Consider the following 9,408-nt stretch of genomic DNA (forward strand, 5'->3'; position numbering starts at 1 on the left):
TGAATGAAATGTTGGGCCATAATTTGCTGTTTAAGTAAATCTTATGACACCTGGCATCAGTCAGAGTTTCCTCTTTGCATGATCAGATTTGTAAATTGTTTTGCATGGCAAATTGCTGAAACTGTGATGAAAACATTGCAACAAGAGAAACGGGGGGTCTGGGACCCAAGTGAACAGGGCAAACAATCTTTGTATCTTCTTAATCAGTCAGACTTATGGATTGTGAAATAAGCAGCGCAAAGACGGAGAAGGAAGTATGAGTTAGAAGGAGGAATTCAATATCAGATGAGGTACAGAAATAAAAACAAAAAGAGAATGACATATTTGAATAAAGGAGAACAAAATGACAAAAATGGAGAGTTATTTTAATATTTTAGTTTTGATATTTTATAATCTCCAACAACAATTAAAACCTGAAGAAATCAGATGCCTCATTTGTAATAGTTCATTTTCAAGGCCAGAGAGATTATCTAAATGAAATTAACACTTATCACATGCCTAAAAGAGTACTTAGACTGAAATGTCAAGATTTAAATTTCTGTGGTGCATTTAGTTTGTATTTAACTCAATCCTATACTATTCAATGCATCTTAATTGTGAGCCAAGTGGTGAGATTGTGTTTTCATGAACTTAATGACAGACTTGTGGAACTTGGACAGAAGCTTTTGGGTTTCTGTGTTTAACCATGGATGTGCCCACACATGGCATTGTTACATTTACCCATAAATAACAGTGAAAGTTGTGAGCCTTAGTATTATTTCCCCAGCATTTTTATTCTGAAGATCATGTAGGGATTTTGTTAATTTTTTCACTACCCTTCCTTCCTGGAAGTGGTGACTCATTCTGCAATACATTTCATTGCCAGTGGCAACCACTCAGCAACCTGATCAAGGAGCTACTCTCCACACATCTGCATGCTGATTGCTGGGAGGGTCTTTAGCTGCAGAATTCTCACAGCCTCACCTAATTCTATGCTTACCACACGGGAATTATTCAATACATGATCAAGCAGTAAAGACCAACAGCAGGAAAACTGGCCCATTTACTGCTTCTTCTCCCATAGTTCACAAATGCTGGTACAATGTTTGTCACCCCCACCATCTCCCAACCACCCCCCATCCCCCCACCCCCCACCCCTGCCCCACCCCCCACCCCTGCCCCACCACTGCCCCAAGCTATAAAAGATTAATCAACCCTTACTAACCATACTGAGATTGCTAAGATAAAAGCAGAACTCTGCGGATGATGTGAATCTGAAACAAAAACAGAAAATGCTGGAAAAACTCAGCCGGTCTGGCAGCATCTGTGGAGAGAGAAACAGAGTTAACGTTTCGAGTCCGTATGACCCTTCTTCAGAGCCTCCTTCGAAGCATACGGACTCGAAATGTTGGGTCTGTCTCTCTCTCTCTCTCTGTCAGACCTGCTGAGTTTTTCCAGCATTTTCTGGTATTGAGACTGCTGTTTTATAAACTATCCAGCTTTATGTCTTGCCTGGGTAAATCTGATACTGGTGTTAAATGATGCGCAGTTTGTGCTTGAATTTGAATCTATCAATGAAGTGGATTGAAATAGCCCAAAGCCATTTCACATGGGGCTGAGGAGATATGGAATGAGATTATCCCCTTCACAAAAAATCTGCCATCTGAATTGAGACAATTCATCCTTGATATTCACCTATTCTCAAAATGAATAAGTCGTCAGAATATGGGAAGCTGCTTGTAGCCCACACGCGCTGCAGAATATATTCTAGTGACAGTAACTAGTATATCAAAATCAAAACGCTGTTGTAAACATCAATAACACAACTAGAACTGTTAATGATTTTTTAAAAAAATCATTCACATTTTTCATGAAGGCTGGTATTTTGTTCAATATTTTCAATTATGCTGTTAGAAAGGATCATCACTAACGTTAAGCTGCCCCCAAACCTGCTCTGAGTATTTCATAATGTCCATAAGCTGTGATTGAACAAACACCCCCACTCTCCAACAGCCTTGCCAGCACTTAATTCCCTCCCAGGCAGCTGAATTCCGATTTCTTAACTGGGTAATGATAAAATGCAGCAAGAGAGAAACGAGCAAGACATCTCCAGCTATCAGGTGATTATGTGGGAGTATTAGGCTTTACATCTGCTCTTTGAGACAGCTTCCACCATTCCCTTGGCAGTCATGAAAATTGAGGCATAAGTGAAAAGCTGTGATATTAATGATCATCGAGGTAAAGCGATTATCTGTTACTCTATGCAGAGCCTGTAAACCTGATGCCAGTTTCTGTGCTGGACAGGGCAGCACTGATGATTGCGCTGTCCAATTACAAAAACCAACACGCAACATGAGCGTAGTTTTCACTCAGAGATACAGATCATCCACGATCAAATGGCAGAGGAGACTCAATGGGCTGAGCAGCCTACTGCAGTTCCTACTATAGCAGCCTTGATTGGGATGATCAGAGTCTCCATAAAACTGGTGAAAAAGTTTAGGACCCAGTGTATTTTGGTCCCAGGCTCACTGGTAGTGCTTTCACCACATTCCTACCAGACCTACTGTGGGAGTACAACTGAAGGGCTGAGGATTTTCAGCCATTGCATAGTTTTCTTAAGAATGGCAAACAAGAAGTGATGACACCAATGTTTAAATCGTGCTGTAAGGCTTTATATTGTTAACAGAAGTCTATGATGCCTCTGCTCCTTTAAGAATTCCAAACTTCCCTTTGACTGACTCTAGCCTAAACAAAAGCAGCATACAAGAAAGATGACAGTCTACTGTTGAAAACTCAACATCATTGCACATCCCAGCTTAACAATGCTTCCCAGTCAGTTCTGCAAGATGACCACCAGCCATTCGATATAAATCTTTCCAGATAGTCAGGGAAAACCTAGCAGGCTACAGAGTTGAAAGGGCAGCACATAGCGGGACAGAGGGACCGCTAATTGAAGTGGCATTACATATCTGAGTCCCTCAGTGGAGGTCACTTCAGAGACTGCCACAAAGAAAGGGGGACGGTGTTGCACACTGCAATGCAATGTGGAGTAGGCACTTCCCACACTTGTTACTGGCCTATTTTCAGGTAACTCTGGTAAAATATTTATGCAGAATCGAGTTGTAACCTGCTCACTCTGTCAGTGGAAAACCAATGAGAGAGAAAGACCAAAAGTTTTTGCCAAGAAGGCTTGGACTCGAACTCAAGTTCTGTCGAAGGGTCATGAGGATTCGAAACATCAACTCTTTTCTTCTCCGCCGATGCTGCCAGACCTGCTGAGTTTTTCCAGGTAATTCTGTTTTTGTTTAGGTTTTGACCAATGCCTGGTGACAGGATGGGCATATTTCCCAGACGATCCTGTTAATTCTGGGCCACCATAGCAGCTTATCTACAGAGGCACTGTTATTACACTGCAGAAATTCTAGGAAACCAAGGCATGAATGGCTGATGCGATACTTCCATCATATTCCGTTTCCCTAAGACCCTCGCTGAAACAGTTAATGTAATCCTCACCAACCCCCACCTCATGAAAATCAAAGACAAACATGAATTTGCTGAATTAATGCAACTTTGATCACTGCTAACAAACTATTACTGAGGGCCCTGGTGGGTCTCAAATGGTTCTGGTGTTCAGAATCAGTAAAGTCATTGCTTGGCAGGTTGCACGTATCTGATGAAGGACTTCATTTTATTGTAAATTTCAAGTTTACTGTTGTCTTTAAAGGGATCCTTGGGGGGGGGGGGGGGTAATGGTTTTACTGACATATTTAGGGGCTTCATAGAAATCTTAAACCAAGTATTAAAGTAAACTCCTTCACAGCCAGGCAAGTTTGAGACTGAATGCAAGAGATTCACTGCTAGGTCAGTGTTCAAACGCCACCGAAATGACAGTCATGTCCTTTCCAGGCTGACTACCATAACAGAACCACTTCAGACAGAAGGACGGCATTATTTGATTGTAAATTCAGTGCTCAAACAGCAACACTGATAACTCCTTTGCACATACCTGTGGAAAGGGAATCACAATTCAGAGAAAATCACCTTCTGCCTGTATGAGTAAGAGAAACATCAAATCCAACTCTGCAGAAGGAGCATGATTTCTACAGATGCTTGGTTGCAAAATAGGATGATTTAAAGTAACAATGCAAGTGTTTATTGCTGTCACCAGTAAAGTGTGTAAAATCACTAATCTATTTTTACTAATAACTATCAGCTGAGTTGTTCAAAATAGGAACGTAGAAAACTGTGCAGCTTCTTTCACTCTTTTATTTTTATGGAAAAGCATCCTGTTGCCTCCTTCTGTGTTTGGTCTTGGCATATTGGATTTATGTTGGGCTTTGGCCACGCCAGTTCTGATTCACTGCTGTTATTCAAGCGAGATCTGCAGCAAATTTTTGCCATAAGTTCACCACTGATAAATTGGAGTTCAGCAGTTCAACATGTTGGGCAGCGTATGGAGTTTGTAATCAGGACGAAACTGTCGGCATTACCGTTATGACTCTGTGAAACTGACAGCATCCTCTGGCCCCACACAAATGCAGCTGAACGCAGGAATCCAGGCGCTGGATTTTGTGGAGCCTGTCAGAGTGAACAAGATGGCGAGCGGGCACCGAGTATCGCATGACAGACCGTGCATCAGAACACAGGAGGCAGGAAAATGACTCCTGGTTATGTCAGTGGCAGGAGGGTAAGCAAGCAGTGGAGTCCACTGCTTGGTTAATTCAATCTCAGGGTTCTACTGATCTTTATAATGTGGTGTAATCAGACCTATTTTATTGAATTGCTGTCTTACAACCTAAAGCCTACAGATAACTATCTTTTATCTATGAGTGATGAGGTCATTCTGATTAACAATTGTTTATACTCCATACAGAATAATACAATTAGTTTATACATGATGTATAATAATACAAGTTACAGGGGAGGTGATGGCATAGTGATATTGTCTAGTAACGAAATAGGAAACTATTCGGCCCAGACAAAAGGGGAAATCATTAACCAATTGCCCCTGGCGAAATGGGAAAGCATTAACCAATTCGGCCCAGATGATAAACCATTAACCAGGCAACGAGGAGAATTCATTAGCCAAATAAATTGTCAACCGAGAAATGGTTAACCAACGACCCTCTTGCCACGCCGGCGGACAAATGATTAACCACTGACAGCGACAGATGAAGGGAGAACTAATTAACTGATCACACCTGTCCAGAGGCCAACTCATTAACCAATTCGGCCAAGACGACAAATCATTAAGCAGGCACTCTGTCATTTTTCTCTCCGCCGAAGAGAACTCATTGACGAAGGGAATTGTCAACCGAGAATGGTTAACCAGGGAGCCAATTTTCCCCTCTTGCCAAGTGCTGTGCTTTACCCATTAGTGGTGGGAACCTCACAAATATTCAAAATAGACCACTTGCATGCACTTTAAACGTAATTTGCTGAGATTTAATGCAGCCTCCCTATTAACTAAAATTGGTACAAGTCTTCCTTGCCTTCAATGACCCACCCACTGAATGCTAGTGACTTGAATGTGGCTTACTTATCTCGCCATGGCATCTTGGCATAGGGAGGCAATGGTGTCATGGTATTGTTGATTGTCCTAAGAACCCATTTTGTTCACTAATGTCCTTTAGGGAAAGAAATCTGCCATCCTTACCTGGTCTGGCCTACATCTGGCTCCAGACCCACAGCAATGTGGTTGACTCTGAAATGTCCTCTGAATGAGGGCAATTAAGGATGGGCAGTAAATGCTGGCCTGGCCAGTGATGCCCACATCCTATGAATAAATAAAAAGAAAAAAATCAAACCTTAAAAACCTTAAGGGGGAAATCCAGTGGGTCCTGTAAGATGTCACGAAAATGTCACTTTATTTTTGGGTCTTTTTTTGGTTAAACTTTAAACTGACTAGGAATTCAGCACTTTAAAACATGACACAGCAACCTGCTTTAAAATGCAAGGTCACTTTGTAAGGTGAAGGTGAGAATAACAAGCAAGAGCTGCCTCTGAAAGGAAGTGTGAAGCGAGAGACATTTCAAAGGAAATCGACAGAAATCAAAACCCAACGCTCCAGCTCAGGAAGAGATTAATAATGCAAAGTGCTGAATTGTGTTCAACAGTTCGGACAATGGGAATTGCTAACCAGCCAGAAACACCCAACAGACACTCAGACCCCCGCCATGGAGGATGAAATGACCCCATCTCCAGTTAGTTTCTACTATCTTGAAATGTGGTAAACGTTTCTGAGATGAAAGATCAAAATGGGATTACTTGCTCTATAACAATAACTGCAAGACATTTTAATCTAATTCCTTTTGGGGAATATACACACAGGAGGCTTATAAGAACTGGTTTTGCCAGACAGAAAGAAGTTATCGAAGTCATCTGGAAAAACAGCTGAAAGGATCAGTAAGGAATCTCTCTCTGTCCCTCACTCTTTCCCTCTATTGTTACCTCTACAGTATAAAAAACCCAGCCCAATAGATGGTGACTGTCCATTGGAAAGAACTTCAGGAGAAACTCATTGATTTCTGGGAGGTGTGGATCATGTAATTAAAAGGAAGGACATTGTCTCCAGCAAAGTTACCTAGGCTTCAATTCAACTCCAGGATTTTAAAGGAAACGGGCTACCTTCAAATGCCAGCAACATTCAACAATCCACACCTCGAGGACAAGCAAAGGATTTAATCATATATTCTTTTAACTTTTATTCGGACTCTATGGCCTGAATTTTGCCCTTGTCGGGCAGGCACGGCAGGAGAGAGTGGGGGCAGTCAGGAAGCTGACCGCCATTGGCTCCGCACCGCCATTTTACACGGGCGGGCCAAATAAGGCCCGTTAAGTGTAAGACCTGACAGTGGCAACAGGGAGAAGGGGCGGGTGGGGGAGGGAGTGGGAGCTCAATGTCCACTGGGTCTGATGGTGACCCGGCGGCCGATTCAAACACAGCCACGGCCACCAAGCTAATGTTGCCAGTGAAGCAGATGCACCGCGTCATGGAGCTGAGTGCTGAACGCGGCAGGTGGGGCACTAGGCCCCGGGTTTTTCCGATGAGTGTCTCTCTGCCCTCCTGGAGTAGGTGGCAGCAGCGCAGAGAGATCCTTGTCCCCAGGGGTGGGGGAGGAGGTCCCCCCCACCCCCCACCTCACCAAACATGCCTGGGAGGAGTTGGAATCCAGGATGAGCTCCCACAATGTGGCGAGGTGCACATGGGTGCGGCACCGTAAGCGGTTTAATGATCTCCTGTGATCGGGAAGGGTGAGTACCGTGTTGGCATAGGTCACTTAGCACAGCCGTCAGGAGCGCGTGGTCCCCCAGACCTCAGAGTTCTTAGAGTGGGAGTGGCAAATGTCAATGAGGCAATATCTGGGCAAGGGGGGTGAGCCCTCGCTGCTTGGACTGAGTGTCTTGTGGCTCCAGGGTCACGAATCGGCTGAGCCCTGCGAGGTGTTCCTCAGGCAGGGTTGGCCAGGCTGCAGTGGTGCTGCAGGTACAGGGTGGGCTAATCAATGCTCCTCTCTGCTTTCAGGAGAAGACATCCCATAACAAAGCAGAGAGGTTGTGGACTGGCGGAGGACAGGCCCACCTTCTAATCCTGACCAAATACGAGCAGGAGGCACTGGAGCTGGAGAGGCGTCATATACCTAGGTCAACCGGCCGCGGTGAGGTTGGGGTGTCACAGGGAGGTAAGAGTAAAGTGCACTGAGGTCAGAATGTCTGTCATAGTAACCATTCCACTGCTGTCTCTATATTGATGTGAGCCTCGAACATGGAATCCCCACTAATAATGAAAAGATGAGGGCCCTCTTATCCGGGTACCAGGTATGCACAGTAATGCACTGACTTCAACTAATGACACGTCCTTGTTCTTGCTTTCAGGCTCACCAGAAGCCCACCCGGGTGAGGAGCCTGAAGACCCACCCCTGACCCCAGAGGACAGCAACCATGGAAACATGCCTGCGTCACACACTCTCAGCCAAGCAGGCACCAGCGCAGATACCAGCACCTCGGTGGGCATTAGATAGGCAGATAGTATCTCGGTGCACAGCGGTGAGGGCACTTCTCACTCGCTTGAGGTGCAGGCGGAGGCAGAGAGTGCCCAGGGAGCCGGCAGTCAGAGGACTGCTGGGGACCAGGAACATGGCTGATGATGTGTCTCTGGAGTCGTCCCTGAGACAGCAGATGCTGGAAGTCCAGCAGGGTGTGCGGGAGGATCTGGCGGAGATACATGAGGGAATGCATGCCATGGTCTCCTTTTTGGAGGACTTCTTCTGGAGTATGACCAATCCTATGACCCTCATGGCCGAGCATTGCCTCCTCCGTGAAAAGAGTGGCAATTCTCAAAGAGAAACTCCTCCAGGAGCTGAATCAGGGGTCCTTGGGGATGCTCTCGGACTTGCAAAACCCTCACACCGGCAATGACCTCCAGTGGTCACTGTCAGTGTGGGAGATGGATTGGGCACCCTGTAGCCCAACTAGGAGCCCGTCCATGAATGGTGAGCAGGGAGGTCCAAAGCGACATTAGTTTGGCACAGGAGCTGCTTGTCATCTCTGCTGGCCCCTCTCAGGGTGCTCTGGGTGACGGCAGCAGCTCCTCCGCCCCTCTGCCAGTCACCGTGTCATCCGATGAGGCTGCGGTGACAGGGGAGATGCCAGCTACGGCATTGGCCACTCCCTCCCAGGCGGGGCCAGCACAAGCTCCACGGGCCAGAGGATGCCCGCCAAGGTCATCAAGGCCAACAGGCCAGCAGAGTCAGCAGACTGTCTCCAACGCCGGTGCCAGCGATGGGAGAGCTCCGAGACGTAGCACTCGCAAACGAAAACTTAAAGCACCTTAAGCACAACACGGGCTAATCACTGGTGATATTTTACCCCCCCAGTTTAATGTTAAATATTATTTGGTGTGATGGATAACACCTTTCAATTTAATTTGTATTATGTATGCCAGGCACCACAGCATTAAATGTGTTTCTGCTCAACAAGCCTCTGGGTGCTTCATTAGTTCTGCAGGTGCGGGGTAGCCCATGATGTTATGAGTGACTTGTTTGTCATTGAACTTTATTGAAATTGCACACAGTGCATGTTGTTCACCAAGCAAATGTTCCTGTCAGGGATCGAGTATGGAGCCTGCAGCCCTGGCATGTGGTGGTGGTTCTTATTTGGTAGACTAGCTGAAGAAGCATTGAATCAAAGCCTCCCGGGTGTCCCTGCCTCCCTGGAGGTTGCCCAGGTCAGTGTCTACCCCCTCAGTGTTATTCTGACCGTGCTCGTCCTCAGACTCACTACTGGATTCATTGTCTGTTGCCAGAGCAGCTGAGTCAACATCTTCTTCCTCCACTGCTCCAGCACCAGATTGTGGAGAGTGCAGTATGCACCCATGATCAGCGACCCACGGTCTGGGGAGTATTGCAGTGCACTCCCTGAATGGTCCAG

The sequence above is a fragment of the Carcharodon carcharias genome, chromosome 10, assembly GCF_017639515.1.
Source record: "Carcharodon carcharias isolate sCarCar2 chromosome 10, sCarCar2.pri, whole genome shotgun sequence".
Taxonomy (NCBI): Eukaryota; Metazoa; Chordata; class Chondrichthyes; order Lamniformes; family Lamnidae; genus Carcharodon; species Carcharodon carcharias.